This window comes from Lepisosteus platostomus, chromosome 13 (genome assembly GCF_059453375.1).
Source record: "Lepisosteus platostomus isolate fLepPlt1 chromosome 13, fLepPlt1.hap1, whole genome shotgun sequence".
NCBI lineage: Eukaryota > Metazoa > Chordata > Actinopteri > Semionotiformes > Lepisosteidae > Lepisosteus > Lepisosteus platostomus.
The window spans coordinates 6647416-6669769 of NC_142623.1; the positions used below are offsets into that span (position 1 = coordinate 6647416).

The window sequence follows — 22354 nt, forward strand, 5'->3', positions numbered from 1 at the left end:
TGGAGCAAAACTGCAACCATAAAAAGTAGGCTGCTTTGAGAGTGAGCCGTGTTTCTAGCTGAAGAGCTTTGAAACACTTGTGGGAATCAGGGGATTGTCTGCTGTGTGGGTATGTGGTTTTGTTCCTGCAGGGTGTGTTGGCACTATTATCAGTAATGCAGTATTGATCATTCCTTCTGAATGTGTGTGAAGTAAGTGTATGTTTAGCGGAGTGTAGATTTTCATTGTATGTCCCTGCATTTTTCTACCCTGATGTCCCCTGTGCTTGAAGACCTTTTGAAAGGTTATCTACAAAGTAATAAACGCGTGCAATAATTTGATTTAAGTTGCTCCCATTGTCTGTCAGAGGTAATTAATTAAGCAGAAATAGTTGAGGCTGAAGGTAAAAGACAACAAAAGTTATCTTAATTATGTATTTCTGAGATTAATTCGATATTTCTAGTGTCTTCTTGAATTCCAATCTGATAAAAATATATATTCTTGGTATCTGGTATTGTGAAACTAAGGCAGTTCAGACTTCAGAACCTAACAGGTGTTACAAATCTGAGATCATTCAGTCCTTCTAGGTCATGTGGTTGATAGCAGAACTTCAGTATAACAGGTTTAATAACACGATTATGGGTAAGTCACTTGTTTCAGACTCCAGCAACCCTTTGCATAAAGTGCCTCCGGTACTTTGTCAATCCTTTTTAAGAGTTTGAACTTTGACTTTAGTAGCCTGTAATCTTCTCTTTTCAAAACTAAAGCAGTTAAAATCTTTTAGCCTGTAAGTTTAAGACATTTCTTTAAGACCTAGCAGTTTTTCTCTGGTCCAAATGCACAATCGCAAAAATGTTAGCCTGTGTACAATTGATTTAATGAATTGAATGAATTTTATTTTTCTATTTTCCTTTATCAGCTGTAATAGTTGAAATACCCACCCCCCAGATTTAGATCCAGTGATCTTAACTCGACATAAGGAGCTCTAGGAGTGAAAGCCACGACTTCACATTTAGACATTCTTGGGCGGTTTTCATGGTGCTTTCTGAATAGAGCTGTCCTGTGGTTTTGAGCCAGACGATCAAGCCCAAAAGAGGAGTAAGACTGTGTGAGGGTGTGAAAGTCACTATTTGAGACAATGTTTGCATGGGTGGAAGCCTGTGTTAGTGTGCTGGTGTGAGTGTAATCTACTCTATGGCCTAGGAAATGTGTTTTAAGTCACGTACAGCATCATGTTATCTAGAAATAAAAACAAAATGAGTGATCTTTTTATAAATAACCCAGATAAGGCTGCGGGACTAGACAGCTCTGCTTCATCCTATGCAGGACATCATGTTGTCAAATAAACTTGTTTTAAGTCTCCAATTTGACACAGATTTTTCTTTGTATATTTCAACCAAACACTCTTCAATTTTCAGTGTTCTTTGTTTTTTGTTATTTCACGAATGTGTCGGGGAGCATTGATCCCTTCTTGAGCTGTATTGAGCCATAGTTCGCATGTGGGAGTGCAAAATCCGAATTCTACAGTGTTGTCACCCCCAGCAGTGTTGAAGTCTTGTTCATTGGGGTGGGCTGCCTTTGTGGAGTAGTGGGCTGGCCTGCTGTTTGTGTAGGCAGTGCGTGTCAGGCACGCAGAGACCCCTGGGAAATGGCACATCAGATCCTGCATCCGACCCCACTGGTACAATGTGTAAATGGGGGTTGAGGAGGGGTGGAGAAGGTGAGCAGGCCCGAATGCGTGTGCTGGTGTGAGTGTGTGTGTGCGCGTGCGCTAATGAGGGTGTATGTGTTGGCACGACATGCTGAGAGTGCGTGTTGTTTCAAGTGCGTGCATGTGTTTGCCTGAGTGACTTTGTGCAGGAGTGTGTGTGTGTTCGTGTGTTCACCCAAGTGAATTTGTGCAGGAGTGTGTGTGTGTGCTAATGAGGGTGTATGTGTTGGCACGACATGCTGAGAGTGCGTGTTGTTTCAAGTGCGTGAGCGTGCATGTGTTTGCCCGAGTGAATTTGTGCAGGAGTGTGTGTGTGTGTGTGAGAGAGAGAGAGAGGCAGTGGAGCAGACAGGAGCGACGGCCAGATTACACAATCCCAGCAGTGTCAGCCTGGCTGTGAGGATGTGCTGAGCTCATCTCCCTGCCAGGATCTTTCCTGTCAGTCAGGAGCCTGGCTTTCCAGGAACCTCCTGGGACTTTCCTCACATGCTTCTCTGCTTAGCTTACTTCACAAAAAATCCTTTTCTTTCAATCGATGATGATGATACTAAAAATGAACAACAATAATAATGTTTGGGGCTCGATGAGAGTTATACTTCTCACCTTTAGTTACAATAAAACTTCCAGATGTTTTCTGAACATTCCTGGATCAAAACTATCTTATTTATTCCTCTTCTCCAGCCATATTTACTGCAGATTTTTATGGCACAATTTCAGGTTGTTGTTTTTGATTTCACAATGGCAATAAAATCAATCAGAATGCACATGGATACATGGATCAGGTTTCACACCTGATTATTTTATTAGTTTTCAGAACGATCCACACTTTTGTTTTGGTTTTGCTGCCTGAAGACTTCTTCAAAACACCTCCGTACAGAAAATACAACCTCGCTGTCCTTCCCTCTTTTAAATCTTGGCTCAGTTTATTTTTATTGAAAGTAAATAACCATAACTTACAAAATTGTGTTTTACAAAGCCGTGACCTGTCAGTAAATAAATGGAGGGATAATTTACAAAAATAATAGAAAAGGGTTAAATTCTGAATTTATTAGAATTAGCTATATTTAATTATATTAAATACAGGCTTCCAATTTAATTTTTTTAACTGATAACAAAATAGACCAATGGGTAAGCTAATTTACACATATGTCAACCTATAACATGCAGAAACCTTTATTAGGGTATACTTCATGTATGTGATTGTCAAAATAATAATAATGGCCTGTAACATGATTAACTTTTTAATTTTATTTTAAAATAAACTAGAGGGAGTAATATGCATAATTGATTAATTTATTTGCTTTCTATATAACCAACATTTCTCAGTAACTCTTTGCCTTTTTATCATTTTTGACTGTAGAAGACAGCACATTTCCCTGTTTTCCATATTTGGTTTGCATTTTAAGTGCTTTTGTAGATCTATGCTCAGCCTTCAATACTAGAACAGCACTTTTCACTTTTTTCCCAAGTGTTGTTAGTAAAATTAGGCTTTTAGTTCTCCCAAATGGTTTTCAACGTGTAACTTACCCTTTTATTTTTCTACATCAGCAACTATGCTTTGTTAAAAACAAGATTTAAATTGTGTAACGAGCAGGCTCAATGAATCGATTGGAGAAATCTGAAGGTCCTTTGGCATGTGGGTGGCAAACATATTTTTGTAACCTGTTCTGGCACTTTCTAAAAACTTTTTATTTTTGCCTGGGCATACTGCGCAAACATATGTGCAGAACATCTTGTATTCCCTAATTCTATTAGATTCAGTAGTTAGCTTGTCTAGGAAAACCCTTGCATTGCCACTATCTTTATTGCTAACAGGGCCCGGGCCTGGCGTTATTCTCGTCCGCTGGAAAGAACGTCTCATTTCCCGTGCCCCGCTACTGGGGAGGAGTGTGTGAGTGTGGGGAAGTGACTGAACGCGAGATGAGGGTTTTTTTTTTCTCTGCCTCTTTCGTCCGCCTTTCTGATGCCTTTCAGCCTCACTGACTCGACGGCACAGTGTCAGATGCAGAAACACCACCTTACTGCCGACTTCCTCCTACTGGGCCACATCCTGGGTTCCTCTCGGTGTCATGACTTGTGTGCCAGAGCTAATTTTAGCTTCTCTGCCCACACAGACTAAAATATGTGGGCGCAGCGAGAGAATGAGGGGGCAGTGGCATTTTCTAATTTTAACACTTCCTCTTTCTTTTTCTGTCTTTTTTCCCTACACTGCGTCACGGTCCTTCCCTTCATCTTCGCCGCTTTGTTTTCTCTCTCTTTTTCTCCGTTGTGTTTGCGTCGGGTGTTGAGCTCCGTTCACGCCCTCCACAGCGAGCAGAAATTGAGGCAGTCTTTCAGGTTTTTTTTTTTTCCCTCCAACAGAAATCGTTTCTCGGTGTTTGGTCAGTTTTATTTCGTCCTGCTTAGTGATTCCTTGAAGATTCAGGATTTCCTTATTTGCCATATACAACAAGTGTATTGGAATGCTTACTCGTTCAGCTGTACCCAGTAACATTAGAGAAACAAACATACTATAGGCACAAAAGACAAACACACATGGACAATAAATTTAGACAATAGACATTATAATACAGCAAAGACAGGACCTTGAAGTGCAGGTGCTAATTTGAGCTGTTTAAGATGCGGACTGCTTGGGGGAAGAAACTGTTTGTAAATCTGTTCGTCAGTGTTCTGATACTGTAATACCTCCTACCAGAACCCAGGGGTGAAAACTGATCATGGCCAGGGTGGATTGATTCTACAGTGATTTATTTGCCTGAAAGAAATTTCAGTGCCAAGAGATGACGCATCCAAATCAAATAATAAATACGTGCTTGTGACACACAGGGGTTAAATTTACAATTTAAGTAGAGGGGTCAGGTGGTGGGGCAGTGGTCAGTATTGCGGCCTCGAAGCTCTGGGGCCTGGTGTGCTATTTGTATGTTTTCGTGGGTTTTCTCTGGGTACTCTGCTTTCCTCCCCCAGTCCAAAGACATACTGGTTAGTTAATTGGCCCTGGTGTGAATGTGTGTGACTGTGTCTCTCTGAGTTGTTGTAGACTGGCCTCTCCACCTTGTGTGCATTGTCTGTCAGTGTATGCTTTTGTCTCCTCCATGACCCTGAATTAAGCAGAATGTTCAATTCAGATCTTTTACGGGACAGCCAGTGGTAATTCAATGTGTTTAATCACACAGGCTGTTTTGGGAACAAAAATGAGCAGATTCCAGTAGAACATCCCAAATCAACACCAGCAGAAGTCCTTAAAAATTAAATGAATAAATAAAATAAGTGCTGTTATGATTGGCTCTCTTGCATGGGTCTGAAGTTGCTAATGGACTATGGAGACCCACCAAACATACTACTGCCCATGAGGACTGCACTTAGTGAGCCCTGGAAGTTGATAAAATGTCTTTCAGGTGCCTCTGCAACTGCTTTATATATTTTAAAGACACAGATTAAATGTACTTGAAAAGACGAAGCAAGTTACATAGAGCAATCACTCCTATACTGCACATCCTAGGAGAGTCAGTTAATTGCAAGATTGGACCTAAGTGTTCTTTAAGACACTTTGGTCAGTGTCCTGTTCTATGTATAGGCTTGAGAGTGCCAGCCAATTAATAAAATCAATAAAACTATAACAGAGGGGTTGTACCAAAATATAAACACATATAAAAAATTATGATTCTGAAGTAAAAAAAAACATATTTCTAGGCTTCATGAATTAAAACATAAAAATACAGTAATTGTTTTGTCAGTTATCGAAAGTGTATAAACTGATGAGCTGTCCATAATATTCATAATATAATTCATGTTTTCATTTTTACTTGTGTAGTGCTACACATTTTATTTGAAATATTTAAAGTTTTGGATGAGATAGACCCAGAACTGAACAATAGAAATGCCCAAGGATCTCTCACTCACAGCAATGTCTTGACTCATGATCTATTACCAAAGACCTGACATTCGAATGTGGGTGTTCTGAATTGTGAATAATGCAGAGGCCCACTTCAGACTATGGACAGCCCGTGGAAGCAGTGAGCGATCTACCAACACCGCTCTGCTGTTTCTGCCTTCCCCTCAGAGAAGTCAGGCCGAGCGTGACCTTGTGCTGTCACTCTCTATGTACGGCTGGAGGGAGGAGGAGGAGCTGGGCAGAGAGGTTGCAGGAGAGAGAGACAGGCCAGGGGGACACAGGAGAGAGGGGAGGAGGTGATCGCCAAGCCCCGGGAGGCCCGAGAGCTTTTAAGATTGTGTGTCATCCTGGCGGAGGTGGATATTGATCTGTCTTGACAAAAGACTTTCATGACTACTCTATTAGCGAGCTGACTGAAGGCTAGGACACCCTTTTTGAAACTCAGACTCTCCGTTTGCTTTTGTTAGTCTCAGAGAAAAACAGCATGGACCGCTCGGTTGTAATGACCAGTGTCTGCGAGCTTTTTTGATGGGTTTCTAATTCAAATCTGTCTGATGGCTATGAATGACATACAGTAGCGTCACATACTGTGTGTGACGGTGTATAGTAAGCTAATGTTCGGAGCTAAAAGACTGGGGGCAGGGGCATTTAGTTAAGAAGCCCAGGACAAGTAAATAAATGTGTCATTTCTAAAGTCTCCCTCTCATCTCGTCACCCTGTCACACTTTAATGTTCAGGCAGTTCCCATGATCAGCCTGCCATGTGATCTGCTGTAGAATGGCTTCTGCTTTCGTATCCAGTGGTGCCTCCAGCTGTTCTCTGTGTGGTGGCCAATTCAGCTGGGAGACGAGTTCCCTGCATCACTGTCAGTGTCTTACAGGTCTTTCGGCTTCCCCACCTTGCCCCCTAATTTCAAATACCGTTGCATGTGTCTTAGCTTCCTAGTCTTTTTTCAGAGGCCGTGTTGTTCATAATGGGAATCTTGGTTTTGCGTGAATTTGAAATGAGATAATGTGTCTGTCAGCTGCAATACGTTTGCAGACTGATATCCCTGTACTCATCAGCCCCTATGGAAATTGTGGTATCTCCAATAAAGAGGCTTATAGTCAGTAGCCGTATTGATATAATCAGCAGCGTTTATAATCCAAAATACTGCATGGATGCTGTTCAGCCGGGATGAGCTGAATCTTCCTCATGTATAACCCTTTTGAGAAGCTTGTGAGGGAGAAACAGGCTGCCGCCTGATGAGGGTTCGGAGCACAAACGCGAGCTCCAGGGCTTGTGTGCGCTCAGGTATAGGTTGACTGTTCTGAAGACCGCCGCCGGGGCACAGGGCAGGCGGCCACTGGCAGGGCTCCGAGGAATCCCGGCCGGTCTGTCCCGCCACTCTCCACCTCTGGAGGGCCGTGATCTGTGAGCGGTATCTCCCGGGGAGCGGACGGCAGCGCAAGGGCCTGCCGTCGCTCGGACAAAGAAGCTTATTGTCTGTGGCTGAGAGAGAGCTGGAGCAGCAGAGCTCAGGGGCGTACTCGCAACACAGAGCAGGCCCGCTCCCCGCCAGTCAGACACACGGGCTCGCTCTCTCCACCAAGAGCCCCTGCCGGCACTGGTGCGCTGGAAGAACCCCACTGCTCCCTCACCCTGTGTAACCTTCCCCGATAGCTCTTGTTTTTCTAGCTGGCTTGTTGTGAATAATTTAGATTTAATACCTTGGTGAGATCCTTGTGTGAGCTTTGCACGTTTTAATCGTAAACATGTCGATTTCATTGTAAAGGTTTAATATTAACACATGCATCGGTTCCTAAGCCACTTTAGAAATGCTTTCTTTGACACGGAAAATGTTGGTCACTTTTAATCACTAAAACAACCAACTCATGTAATGGTAATTTTCCAATTAGTGAACATTTGGTTCTGATTTCAAGATTTATGAGCTGCATCTTTTACCCTCTGAGCAATTATGATTTTTAAAGTCAATTTTTAAAAAGCACATTTAAAAATAATTTTCATTCGTGAAAAACGGAAGCCATTTTTTTTTGCTCCAGTTCAGAGGAGTAGTGCACTGTGAAGGAACTGTTTATAGCATAGAATCATGAGAGCATAGAGCGTGAATAGGGAAGACAAAGACTACTGGAAGTATGAATAAAATTCAGTGAGTATGGAAACTGGTCTTTTTAAACGTACGTACAGTATATAAAGAATAATTCATGAAGCATGTTCATGTCCTTGGCAACATCTTTCTCATCTGAAGGACACCACTTTCCAAGGCACAGTGATCTCGGTCACCATACTGGCGCGTTGCAGGGGAATTCCTAGTCCAGGAAAAGAGCGCCACCTTATTTCTATTGTTCCTTCAGGCATATATTTTTTCTTATTGCCGCTAGCAGCGTTGCTGTCTTGTATCCTGATCTTGACAGACCTCAGAAGCTGAGCAGCGTTGGGGCTGGTCAGTGCTGTGAAGGGAGAGCTCTGGAGGAAAACCTCATTGTGGCTGGCAGTGGTGTTCCAGTAAGTAAGTGGCACTCTTCCCTCTGGTCAAGAATTTCCAGACCAAATCTCCAGTATGGTAACAGGAAATAGTGCTGTGCTTCTCTATCCTCCAGCTGATGTGCTGTGTAGGAGGGAGACTGGCGTTTAGCTGCTGCTGTGCATCACCGACGTGGTGGAGGGACTGCACTTCAGTGCTGGATGAAGTTAGTCCCCTGTTACTTGTTACACAGTTTTGAATCCTTCAGGATGCAAAGCAGTGTGCTATAGAAATGCAAGCAATAATGTCCATGTGGGTTGTGAAATGGGAGCGACCCAGACTCATGCGTAGCGATGTCCGTTCTGCTATGAGTGCCGATTGCCGTTGCCTTACGAATCTCTGAAGGGGCCACAGTGGACAAAGCTAGCGGTCATTACTCTCTCGAGTTCCATCTTAGCCAGCTAGACAAGGGCTCTCACAGCGCAAAGGATGACATAAACAAGTAAACATTGCCGGGAGGCATGCCAGTGCTAGTTAGGGTTGCAGAATCCTATAGAAAAATAATAATCAGATCCTGTTGGTTGCTTTCACTGAGCCATGCAACACTGAATATTGCCTGATGTCGCTTGTACTGTAACAAGGTCATTACCTTCTCCTTTGCAGTAAACAGCTATCGAGCACAAGGATTGACCAAGAATGACTCAAAATGCATTACAGTTGTCGGATAAAATTACAGCTTGAGCATTGTTAGTTTTTTTTTAAGCTTTGGCTGGTCAGGATTTTTTTTTTAAAGGGAAGAGAATAGAATATTAAATATTGTAATCACTTTATTATAATAATAATTATTGCATACAGAGGGTTAATCACTGCTCTTATGAGCAATAGAAAGGTTACACGTGAGTCTGTTTGACCCGTTGTGCTTTGTTGAGTGCGAGTAGCTTATTGATCTGAGGATCTTGTCTGTCCAGGGAAATGGTTTCATCAACATTACTTGGCTGCTTGCTTTTGAAAGTGTCTCCTGTTCTCTATCCTAAATACACTTCTCTTTAACTTCTACAGTATTAATCCTTTGGCATCATTTACTTCCATAAATACACACATACAATATATACAGTGCTGTGTTTAAATACTCTTTAGCTATGTTCACAATATCAAATATTAAAACATGATTTAATTCTTATGTTTTCATTCACAAAAACTTGCACAACTCATAATATTGGTGTATCTGTCAAATGTTGTGGGATTTTGTTGTGGAATTATGATTTACTCCTTTGTGAGTGTTCATATGTTAAAGAGTAATGAACACTAATGTTCTGTGTTGTGAAAATGGAAATGTTTTATTAAGAGACTAGGTGAATCTTATTCTTTAAATAGGTCAAGAGGATAGCAGCTCGAATATTACACACAATAGCAGTCCTTATACTTCCAAACATAATGTAGATAGAGGAACTTTTCTTTTCCACATTTTATGTTAATATTTTTAGAGTATGTAAAATTAAGCACGTGTATTTTAGTCTGTGTAGTTTATTTGTAGGGTGTTTCTGTGACTGGGGCTTGGGCGCCAGAGAGCTGTGGCTTTATACCATTAGCCTCTCTTGCACACCAATGGTCTGCCTTGGTTTGTCAAATAAATACTTACAGTAAGTGGACTTTAAAAACCCAAACTCGGTCATAGCAGGACCTGTCGTAAGAGTAGATTTCACAAAGTTAGTTAAAAAGATTTGAAAGTCTGTTCTTTCATTAGCACTACATTATCGTCTCCTTATTGCCCGTTCTTCCCATTTATAATATGGAAGATATAGTTTCCATTTTAGAAATTACAGCTGAAGGCATTAAGCGGCACCCAGAAGACGGTGATCAGATTTGAGTCCTACAGCTGGAACTATTTCATAATGGAAAATCAGGGGATTCTTCTCTGTTCTATGAAGTATTTAAGGTTCATTTATTGTTTCATAACTTTACATGTTCCAGACAACCTCAGCGAAAAAAGAAAAGATTTGTAACGTTCTGGATTCTTTAATTGAAGCTTTGAGAGCCTTTTTCCATCCCACTTCATTTGTTTGGATGATCCAAAAGAGAATGAATGTGCTTTTTTCCAATTTTGTTTTCTCTCAAATTCCAGGAAAATGGTTCTACGGAAAGTCAAGCTGCAAAATATCAGTAAGAGGACTGTTTTTTTTTAAATATATATATATAGTTTAGTAAAGGCAGTGAGAAAAGTCTTTATCTCCCATGGCACCAGGTTGTAAAAGTTGGGGCTGTGGTTTGGGCACACATGTGGGTGCTGTCATGCTTCGTTGCCTGAGGTGGGACTATTTTTATCCAGGTTCCCTTTCTCAGCAGGTGGGTGATGTGACCGAACAAAGCCCTCATTTTGTCAGCAGCGGTCTCGGCGTTCGAGTCACTGGTACTTCGCGGAAGAGAAAAAAAAACAAATGCAGGAAACAACACACGCTATCTGAGCTGGATCTTGAAGAAGTAATCATACTGTAGTACAGTTCATTGACCTTTAGCGTGCATACCGATGCAAGTAGACACACACGTTCGCACACTTGGGTCATTGGATAGACTCAAGAGTGTGAGAGGATCGTAGGTCAGCTGTTGTTCCCTGGAGTTGGACTGTGCAACACCAGAACCATTTCTCATGCTATCCAACAATCTATCTTTTAGAACTGTAAGATTGTAGATTTTCTTTTTGTTTGCACCAGAGGGACATTTACACACAAAAAAAGCTCACTTTGAAAGTGGCCTTCCTTTGACAAACAAATGTACATCCTAAAGATAATGCCTTTGCACAAAAAAACTCCATCCTCACAAGTCAGTGTTGCTCCCAGTCCTTTCAGATGCCACTGCATTGTTAAATAGGCATAAAGCAAAAATTCAGCCTTATTAACTCCACAGTACCCAAGGAAGAGTAGAGAAACCCATGCTGTAATCATATGGTCATCACTGGAGTCAATAAACATGTGGTTTCAACTTCCTTTACTCTGTAAAGATCTTGACTTGATTTATTCGGCAATTAGAAGAAGTCTTGTGCAATTGAATTGTGTGATCAATACAACCTGATAGCATTTACAGATGTAATGGTCAGTTTGGCCACATTGTTCTTTAATTATTGCCTTTAAGCACAGTCCATATATTTGACAGAAAAAGATCCATTCCTGTAGTTACATAACCAATGGACACCTCACTACTTTGATTCCGTACTTGCAGAAAATAGGGATGGTCAAAAATAGAAGTGTTCTGAGGTACACATGAATCTGTGCCAATGATTTTATTTTACAGTGTCTTCAGTGCTCTTTACCAAACTGAATCTCTATGGTTAATATATCTGGAAGAAAAAATATTTTCACTTATTGTTGTTGAACATTCATTCAATTAAAAATAGTGGATCTTGAGGACACACTCAGCAGAGACCCTTGACAAATTAGGAGTTATAGAACATGGTGGTCCAATTAAGGCTTAAGTCTTATGCTTCTGCTGATTTCAAGAGACCCCAAAATACTTTTGGATTGCGGTTTATAAAGTTTCTGGGTGAAGACCCCTGTTTTATTTATAATCTGTCAGCTTCAATTTAATCATAAAATGAGCTGGTCTGCATTGTAACACCATAAGAAAAGGTAGAAGAGGAGGTCGTTCTGCTCAGATAGTTAATTTGTTTTCAGGTATATGATGGATCGGAGAATCTCCAACATTTCTTACAGGAAGCTGTAGCTGGCCATCCTAGGAAGGAACTGCAGTTAGAACTGATCTGCCCGACTACCAACTTGTAAATAGTCTTGCTGGGCGTGAATTTCATAGTTAGGTTATTTGCGATGGGTTGAAACACACATGTGAAGAAGTGCCTCCTTTTCTGAACCTTAAATGAAAATTGTAGTTTCTATCTGCGTCTCCTGGCTTGTTTTACTTCTGAAACTAAAAAAAACCTTCTTGGTTGACCTTGTCAATATACAAACTCAGTGCTCTGTGGTTAAGTCCCCGAGGGACACACCTCAATAGGCTAATCTTTATAAATGAACTGAGTCCTTCATTGAGTCCTTAAACAAAACAACGAGTTCAGTTAAGTAATGAAAACTTTTAATAGCAAGTGAAGGGTTTGTTGCCATCCAGAACCAGTGTTGCTGTATTTAGGGAGCAGAAATTCGAACTTTTTGATATGCAAAAAGTGACACAGCATCTCCCCTCCTCTCACATTAAATATGATTATTTTAAACATTCCTGTATGATTTGTTCTGCGATAGACTGGTCTCTGGTCCAGGGTGTAATCCCAACTCACACACTAGGCCTTTGGGAAAGACTTTATGTTGCTAAGACTGCCCAGGAGTGAGAGGCTTTCTGATAATGGAGAGGTAGATATTTCCTTCGTTTTCAGCACATTGCATGTGCCAATTGGACGCCGCGATTAATACTTGCTTTAATCTTGTTTACTTTAAGCCTGCAATGAACTCAATCCAAACACCTGAAATTTCCAAGACTGAATAGTATGTGCAACTGTGAAATTGTGGAGTGTGATCTTACTTCTAAAGAAAAAAATGGAAGTACAACTGCAGAGTAAAATAGTTTTTTTTTAATTAAAGAAATTGGAGATGTGGATGCTGTTTTTTGATGAGTTTCCTAGATTGTGTGCTAGCTGAAGTTCCACTCTACTTCATTGTAGAGCTTCCTAATGCTACACTGGGGCATTGGCACATCTGCCTAGATCTCTCATTGCTCCCCAAAACATCTGCCTCGTTTCAGCACCTACCTGGAATAGAAGCCTGTGCAGAAACACTTTTCATAAATTAAGACTTCTACAGCTCTTCTTCACGGTGTTGAATGACAGGGCTCCATCATTGCATTCCACAGCCTTTTAGAGTAAGGCTGCAGGTTCAACTTATTGCTACACTGCAGTTATTTAGTGATCAAAATACTCTGCTGTGGTAGTATTGTTCGTGCTTAATATGCTGTTATGCAGACTATGGCATTGCTTCATTATTTAGAAGATCAGCATCACACTCACTGGGCTCACTGGGCTGAGGGATCAAGGCTACAGTACTTTGAACCATTTGTGGGGAAATCATATCAAACAAGATTAAGAAAGGAAATCCTTCCCAAATGGGGATATAAGGAAATTGCAAGTTACAAGTGAAGAATACATTTCTGCTTTTAGAATATTGTACAGTATGCCCATTCTCTTGAACTGAAGCTTAATGTGGAGAGGTGAGTAACTGTTTTAGTTTGGCAAGCCTAATTCCCAGTCCAGGGGTGCAGTGGGGTCTTCTGATTTTCCTCCTGCTTGAGCTCTTAATGAATTAATTCAATCAGTTTCAGTTCTTTAATTACAATTATTTCCCCATCTGTAGTCACTCAGGTTTAATAGTTCCCCGCAGTACATTATCATTAATTTACCTGGCTGGCGCTTTTAACCAAAGTGACTGAATTTTGGACCCTTTCATGTAGCTTAGTAAATTTACTGCTGTGCAGTAAACTGAGTAAGGTAAAGTGCCCCAATTGTGGTTCAAACCTATAACCTTCCAGTTGTGAGTCCAGTCTCTCAAAACTCTGTGATCTCTGCAGTGTTTTAAAGAAGGTCTCTATAATTCCTGATTTTCTTTTGGCATTTATTCTTCCTGCTTCTGATAATACTCTTACTCCCGTCTTATTGATTTTTTGTTTTATTTTTAGTTGAACAGATTTCTATGGCAAATAGTTCGAGGTAGAAATGCTTGTGTAACGATTGTGACCGAGAGGAATAGAACTGGGGAAGTTTGTAAGCGTTGCACTGGAATTCAGAAGAGAATGTTAGAGCTGTGAGCTTAAGTGCCCTGTGCAGAACTGTGCCTGTATTTGCTTCAGTTTCTGTTATTCAATTAGGAAATTAAATATTAAGGATGTTTTCTTTCCTTCACAGATTCCAATGTAGCAGAGCCCTGAACCCTAATCCCCATTGTTCAGCATGAACCCAGCACTACCGTAGAGACACGCCTTCCAACAGTAAGTTTTTCTGAATCCGTTTCTAAAATGATGGCATAAATTCACTGTTACTGGGGTTTGTCTAGTAGTTGCAGAGTACTAGATTTAGACGCTTTCACAAGATAATGCCTCAGAAGTTGCTGAGAGGCTACAGCTGAATGATACAACTGCCTTTATTTGCCATTAGATATGCACACACCAACATGCCTAATCCTTTTTGCTTGAGCACTTACATCCCAGAATAAGAATGAACTCTCACTTAGTGTCCTGAAGCCTCAAACATGGAGTTCTCTGGCACCTCACTAGTAAACACAAGCTTACAATTCTGCTCTGGTAGTTCTTATGCAACAATAACAGCAAAAAAAGCAGAATTCAACACTGGATACAGAACACAACACCTTTTAATAGGATTGTTTGAAAGACTGGCACAAAAACATTTGTTTGCTTCGTCTTGAAAATCTATATAGGTAGAATGGGTTAAGGTATATTCAAAATTCACTGTGATTTGAAAAATCAGCTCCCGATAGTGCAGTTCTGTTGTATTATATTTAGTGCTTATCCTATCATCATTATGAGTCAAACACATTCCAGCCTGTGTTGCATTGCTTTTTGTTTTGCCTTTTTTGTGACGTGCTATCACTTAAGGATTAGTACTGCTGACAGCCACATACCAGGGGGCTTTAGAATTTGATTGTGCGGGGTTCACGTCAGTACACCAAAAGCATCCAAATACCCCGCCCTTGGAAGTTGGCAGGAAGGCCAGTTCCAGGCCACTGCTGGGTGCTCACAAGCCCTCAGCCCCCCTCTCCTTTTCCTTGCTTGTGTGTAAAAGGCTGACAATCCTCTGAACCTCTCAGGGGAAGCAGTTTTGTGCTGATCAGTGCAGCCTGGAGGAGCAGCAGGGAAGCCCTGGACTCAAACAGGAATCGCACTCTCTGCCTGTTTCCATCGCGCTCCGCTGCCTGTTGGCCTGTTCATCATCGCAGCGGGACTCCAGCCTGGTTACCTCCCTCCCTGACCCCGAGTTGCCTCCACTGATGAGGTCCTCTTTCCTTCTTTTCCCCACTCTGTTTACACTGTCCTTCATCCGCCTTATCATCTCTCCTTTATTTTCTGGCGCAATCTCTCTTTTCATGGGGGATCTGCTGCAGGGGAGTCCTAACTATGCCTTGATTGACAAACCGTGGAAGAGAAACCAAAAATCAAGTCAAAAGATATTTTAAAAATACCATTAATAATAGTGATAGGAAGACTATACTGAGTGATGCTGAATAATGTAAACTGAAGTCTTGAAGCTTAAACAGTAATCTTTGTGAAACTCGTTAGTAATTGCCTGTGTTAAGTGATGCCAAGATCTGCTGTCATTTACTCAAACAAATATGTTTAGAACAAATTTTCTTAAGGTGAACCATTTTGCTACAAAGATAGCAAGTTGAATGTATCCTTTCTGCTGCATGTTGATTGGATACAAAAGACTGCTTACTGTATATTACTGCATATTACTTAGATAACAGAGGCAGATTCATAACTTGGAGACAAATTTGATAAGGCTTTATTGTTACCTCAGAATAATCCTGTCAGTGAGGGCATCGGTTTATGCACTGTAATATATAGTCTGGTTTGTATTTTTGTGTTGTAAGTACAGTATAGTATACTCTTACCAAAGGTGCAGAGTACAGTATGTCTATACAATATATAAGCTTCTAATATAATGTATATGCGTTTTAAGAAATTTTCAAAAGGACCTCTGTTTTTAATTCCCTTTCTTTTAACCAAAACAAAAAACAAATAAGAGTCGGATGTTAGAAATCCCCAAACAAGGGGAGTTTTGAGGATGTATTCGTATCTGGCTGAGGTCCTGTGGTTTCACATGGTCTCTATACTGGGCTGGGGAGTCCAGATTACAAAGATCATATTCACTGAGAGACAATACAGCTGCTAACAGCATGGCAGAACAATACCATCCGAAGGTTATCTGTAACAACACTCTCATTGATAGTGTATTGAGGGGTTCGCGTTGGAAACTGTTTTTGGTGGTGGCCAGTGGAGAGAGAGATTACCAGAGAGAGAGAGGCTGAGGGGGACAGATCTTCCAAGGGCGGCTGACTTCTGAATGTCATTGTGCTGTGCTTTACGTGTCCTGCAGTCATTTCAGCTTCAGACGTTGTCCTGCAGCAAATATACATGGCTAAGAACCATAATGGAAATTGCTAAGCAGCTGTGCAGTAAGAGCTCCTGTTTTTGCTCACCCTTGTGTCAGCTGATGTAAAGCCAGTTCTGGCACTTGCTGAGTGTAACCAGAAACCTCTATCGATACGGCACATTTTGCACATACTGTATATGCGATGATGTGCATCAAGTCTAATTTGTTTGCCTTATAAACATTTTTATTGACTTGCTGCACTGACGTTTTTAAAGAGAAGATGAAATTTCCTGGAGTTGGTAGTAGAACAGCTTTGAAAAGTGACTCAGACCCATGTGACTGTGAGCAAACGGAGTGGTGAGTGTGCAGGGCTCCTAATATTTGCGTGACTTACTAATTAACACCCTAATCTCCACACCTCCCATCAAGCCTGTCTCCCAAATGATGCTTTAACTCTTCAAAGTCGGTTTTCAAGCTTTCGCTTGAAATGACCCCTTTGCCTAGAGACAGAAGCAATCGAAGTTTTCGGCACCACCATCGTTATCTCCCAGTCTCTCAAATGATCTCTCAGTGACCTTTGGATCAATACAGTCTTCTGCAGTGAGTTGACGTGTGGTAATTGTGAGAGGTTCCATTTTTAAAACATGACTGGGGTGGATTTCACAGGGCAAAGTTACATGCTAATTAATTCATTGATTAATTAGGAGTGTGCTGAATACTCAAAGATGTCTTTTCCCCTTTTTTTATACTATGCATTTGAAATGTTTTTTCTTGCTACAGTTGTTCAGGTCTAACCTGTGTCATCTAGATGAGTTTTAATTGGTTATATCACCTGTATCAGTTCGCTTTCGTTTTTACCTGGCAGCACCACAAATTAATAATAATAATTAATTAATTAAAATACAGTTTTGTAGAAAAAAAGAATGCAGAGCAAAAAATATTTCTACATGTACGAACAGTTGACATTGCAGGCAACAAATTGACAAAGTCTGACAGTCTTGCTGGTCTAACAGAATGTATTGGTATGTTACGAGAAGCCATCTTTAGAAAACAATAAAACTTTTCTGTCTTGGCTGTTCTTGCATGTTTCTTCAGTCAACATGGAGGTCCTTGCTAGCACATAATGTGTCACACATGAATGTACAGTGAGCTGTATGTTAAAATAACCAGTTTTGCCTTTAATAAATCAGAATATTTTATTTAATATAGTTATTTAGCAGGGATGTATATGTGCACACCTGCTTCTAACTTCCTTTCCCTTACGCTCAACTACACAACTCATGGTAGCCCAAAACTGAGACATTTCTAAAGATATTGTCTGAATTTAATAAAATCAAGATGTTGATATGTCAGTTTTGCTTAGCCAAAGAAATAAACAAAGCTGTGATCTTTTGAGCCAAGGAAATTCAAAATCAGTTGGAGGGAAAAACACAGAGAATACAGTTTTTCTGGTTCTGTACTCCTATTAGTAAGAAATACTTTGTGGAGGAAATGTGTTAGGTAAAAATCATTCGAAGCTACTTAACTCAAAGAACTGGAATGTGGGTCTGTAGTTTTGAATGGTTTTCCTTGGTGTGTCAGAAGGATATATCTTCTTCACTTTTTTAAATTTGCACCAGTCTGTTGTCATGGTTGTCTTGAAACCCACAGAGCAGCCCGTGAGTTCAGAGGAACTCACTCATCTTTGTGCCTGTGCTCAGTGTGAAATATGAGAATTACCAGCCTATTTTCCTTTCGTGATTAAAAAAAAAAGTGACTAGATCTTCACTGAGATGTAAACATGTTTACTTGCTCTCGATCTGTCTCCAGCATCGCATCGATGGCTGTGGGATTAGTATTGCTGCCTTGCCTTGAACCCCATCTGAAGCCTCAAGGCCCTCTCAGAAAGGCGTACAGCAGATCTGAATTCAGACTTCAGGAAGGACTTCATTATGCAGTAGTCCACTGTTCTTCAAGATTTACTGCATGCATGCGCTGCCTCTTGAGGTGATGCGTTCGATTTTGTTTTGCTGTCCACAGTGTCAATTTCAGTTTTTAAAATCTACAGATTTTGCAGGCCTTATGGCGTGCCGTGATGTGTGGTTGTGGAGATTTCAGGGTTAACTATCAATCCTGTGATTGCAGAGGAAAAGACAGTAGAAAGGAACTGTCCCCAGGGCTCTGTTCTGGTCACATACCATTCCTTTTGTCTGCTTTTTTTTATGGTTTAGCTCCATTTTTGATCCTGTGCCAGGGATTCCCTGCTTTCAGCGTGTCGATAACCCCAGCCGCTTTGCAGACGACAGGAAATGTGCTGTGGCGGATAGCAAAACAATGTCAAAAATGCAGGCTCCCCCCCCACCCCGCCCCCCTCCATCTCACTCCCTTTTGAGCCAGCCCCTCCCCTCAGCTGCTGCGCTTCCACGCCAGCCCCAGGCAACTTCCCGTGATGTCACTGCCCAAATAAGGAGCTCCCCGATCACTTTTACTATCTGCGAGCCACCTCCGAGTCAGACGAGCCCCCCCCATCCCCCCCCTTCCACTGCCCTCCCCGCCCTTTCTGCACAGACTAACGCTGACTTGCGAGAGCTGTCACAGGAGGGGATCTGCTCCTCGGGCTGAGAGAGTCACCCAGGCGCACTGCCTTCCGCCGCGCTCACTCACACAGAGCTCGCACGTTCGCTAGAGCGCCCAGCAAGCACAGCGCAAGAGGCAGGCAGCCGTAGCATCGCCACTTGACACGCTTCTCCTCTCTCCCTTGAATCATCAGCAGTCGCACAGACTGAGCTTTTTTCTTTCTTTTCCTGTTACCTTGCGACCATTTCTCCGTTTCTGGATGCTGCTTTCCACATGGACTTGAGAGGCTCGAGTGCCTCCACTACCTGCCTCTTGGAGTGGCACTGAGCAGAGTCTTGTTTCGGCTCCTCCAGTTTCACAGTCATTCTTGCTCTTTCTCGCGCTCATTCAGTCTCACGCTCTCTCTGAATCACACACACACACACACTCATGCACACTCCCAAGGCTAAGATCGGTAATCAACACCACCGGACACCTCTTGGTTACAAGGTAAAGCAGATTTGTCATGTTTTTTTCGGTTTCTGTGGTTATTGCTGTAGCTGACCATGTCTGTTGTCTTTGTGCTCTGCAGTAATGTGCTATGTGATGTGCGTATTACCTCCACTTGAGATCCTATTGGGCAAGGTTTTAATGAATGGACTCTTTGGATGCTTCACAGGCATCGGCAAAGTGTAATTCACAGGGCTTTTCTGAGCGGGATTTCTGTCATATTCCAGGGGGCTGTTCTGTGTACAGTGAACGCCAAGGAACATCTTTTAAATGCTTAGACATGGCATGTGTACCAGACAACCTACAGACCTGTGATCACATTTTACAGTTGCAATGGAATTGTTATCAAATGATAAAGATGCAGGTGTTGCTTTAATAAAGCTTATTTCATTTCAATCAGTGAAACATTAAAAAGAACCATGCCCTGTTTTAAATGTTAAGAATCTGTACATACAACCTTGAATGTGGTTTGGAACAAATTGTGCGAAGTGTTATTTTGAGAATCCTAACACAGTATCTTAACACAATAGACCACTTATATGACTGAAAGAAATTGGCGGTACTTTGTTAATAACAGCATGGGGATATTCAGTGATGCCTAGTATCTGATATCTGTACCAAGTGAGAATGGCAACAGTAGAAAAAGGTTAAATGACTTCTGATCAAATATGAAAGTGCTGTTTATGTTGATATTATTGCTCACTTCAGGAGGTAACACATACACTCTGGATCTTCAAAAGGCCATTCATTTATTAAAATATCTGAAATATTACCAATGAATACACTATCATTGGTAACATAACGATGACATTTATTTTGTGCTTGTGTATTCAGTGCTTTGCAGACTGCTGATATCTGTAAAAGTACTATGGAAGTGTGATTCACATCTAAAGACATTTCAGAATGAATTAATGCATTTTCACTTGGAGCTCTTCTAGTAGTAGTTGTTTCAACGCTGTTGTTTTATTAGGAGTAAACACTATATAGCCCCTGCAGTGCTAGACCCTTCTCGCACACTTAACAGCCTTCAGATTCTGCAGTGAAAGGTCCTATTTGTTGACCAATTTTTTGGTAACGAGCAAGGAGGTTTCCCTCACAGAACGTTGGAACGTCAAAATATGTGTTGTTTTGAGAGCTATATGAGATATACTGTATATTTTTCCATTTGTTATCTGGAATATGGACAGAACACATACTGTATATAATTTAGAGCCCTGATATTCATAAGACTACTTTACATTTAATTTCAAATTACACTATATATAATCTATATGTGCGATGTTTCATAATTGGACAATTAGACATATATTTAATTAGACATATATATATATATTTGCCTATGAACCTTACTTGAAGTATATTGGTTATAATATCAGTAGGATAAAATGTTTTAGAAGATATTAAAATATTCCATTAACTTTTTATAAAAAAATGACTTTTTGTTAATACATTTAAAAACATGCAATACCAAGTACAAAATTAGAAATAATTAAGATACCATACTGTATATATCTTGTTCATTTACTTTGAATACTTTGATATTGTTTTTCTCCGAGATGTGTTATGTTTTACCTATAATGTTTTTTTCTCTGTAATACCTGAAAATACCTGTTTTTGTTCTTTGGTGAAGAACCATACAATAATCAAAGTCTTTCTATTTATCAAAAGAATCCTCTTGGTATGATTAAAGTCTTCAATCAAAACGGCTTAAAAATAAAAGCAAACAGGCAAATGCTTGATTTTGCGGAGAAACGCTAATGTTAACTGTGCAGTGCCGTGACTCACCTAACAAACAATGATGCTCTTTATTAATGAAACCATATTTCAAATGGTTTCACAGGAAAATTGTACTATTCAATGTTTAAACAGAACTGGAAACAAAAGATGTTCTACAGATCTCTACAGGCTTACTGAACAACTCTGCAGAACTAAAGCGTATTTAAGTTTTGTTTTGTATGAAATCCAAGCCACTCCAGAAAGCTGACTTTGTTTCAATCAACATTTTTACCCAACTTTGCCCATGTCTTACCTTAATGTCTTAAGGTATTAAAAACCTACAGGACTGTGGTTCTTAAGGATCATGGAAGGACATCACTGTTCTGTCCTGTTCTGTTCCTGTGTTCGTTTAACGCGGTTATCCTGATTACAGTTCTTGCTATGCGACTAATGTGGACTTTTTACCCTGAATAAAAAAAAAATTGAGGACATTCTTGCTATTCATCAAAACTGAAGTGAATGTATCTTTTCTGCCTGGCATAGATTGTTCTCTAGCAACTTTCAGTGCGGTGGACATCTGTTCTTGTTTAACTGAGCTATTTGTATAACATACACTGGCATAGACTTCTAACTGTGAAGAAGTACCCCCTGCTCGGTAGCAGGTGGCATGTTGCTCGACATGGCAGAGTACTGGATGTACTTGAATAAAACTTGACTGCAGTGTCTTATTACTTCTGAAAAAGTTACCTTTTACATTTGGCACCGGAGAGAAGTGATGCATGAGTGTGGCTTGCGTTTTCTGCATATCATGGCTTTTGTTTGTACGTTTTTTCGAGAGAGATTAAGAACGGGTGCTTTCTCTGATAATTAGGGACATCCTCTGTGACTCTGTGGTGAAACTCTGCTGTTAACTGTGCAGTGCCGTGACTCACCTAACAAACAATGATGCCCTTTATCACACCAGATAATTGCTGCCTTACATTACGGTCTTACAGCTGATGTTATCTATTCAAAATAAATAGATAACATCGGGCTTTGTTAACAAAGTGCACTTTCCTATATGCGCTTTGAGTGTTACAACTATGATGCTGAAAGATAGATTAGATAGACACAAGAAGACAGAGATGGATGGATAAATAAAAGTATACGCAGACATAGTTTTAGGTAGATATTGCTCTCTAACATGGGAACCACCCTGCTCAGTTTCCGTTCTGCTGTCTGTCTGAAAGCACTACAGTCTGATTGAAGATCCCCCAAACCACTGCGAAAACATTGCAAAGTAAATGTGAAATGATAATTGGCAGGAGGAATCTGGCAGAAAACTGTAGCGAAAACAAATTGGATAAACAGCAACTGAGCATAGGCGCCCACCTGAGATGCTGCACTCTTGTCTTGATTAGTTTGGTTCCGAGACCTTTCTTTTCCCTGTACTTGGGATCTGAAACAATACTT

At 40.8% G+C, this 22354-nt stretch overlaps 1 protein-coding gene across 5 annotated transcripts in view; it reads left to right on the forward strand.

The window, feature by feature from the left end:
• Positions 1-22354, forward strand: part of hivep3b (HIVEP zinc finger 3b) — a 114465-nt gene that overhangs the window by 56488 nt on the left and 35623 nt on the right. For 3 of the 5 annotated variants that reach the window (XM_088602818.1, XM_088602819.1, XM_088602817.1), the window contains one exon: positions 13937-14019. The exons of 1 other annotated variant lie outside the window; for it this stretch is intronic. The gene's annotated coding sequence lies outside the window, so the exon portion shown is untranslated. Of the gene's footprint in view, positions 1-13936; positions 14020-18719; positions 19187-22354 lie in introns of those variants that run through there. One more of the 5 variants, XM_088602821.1, reaches the window with a different exon arrangement.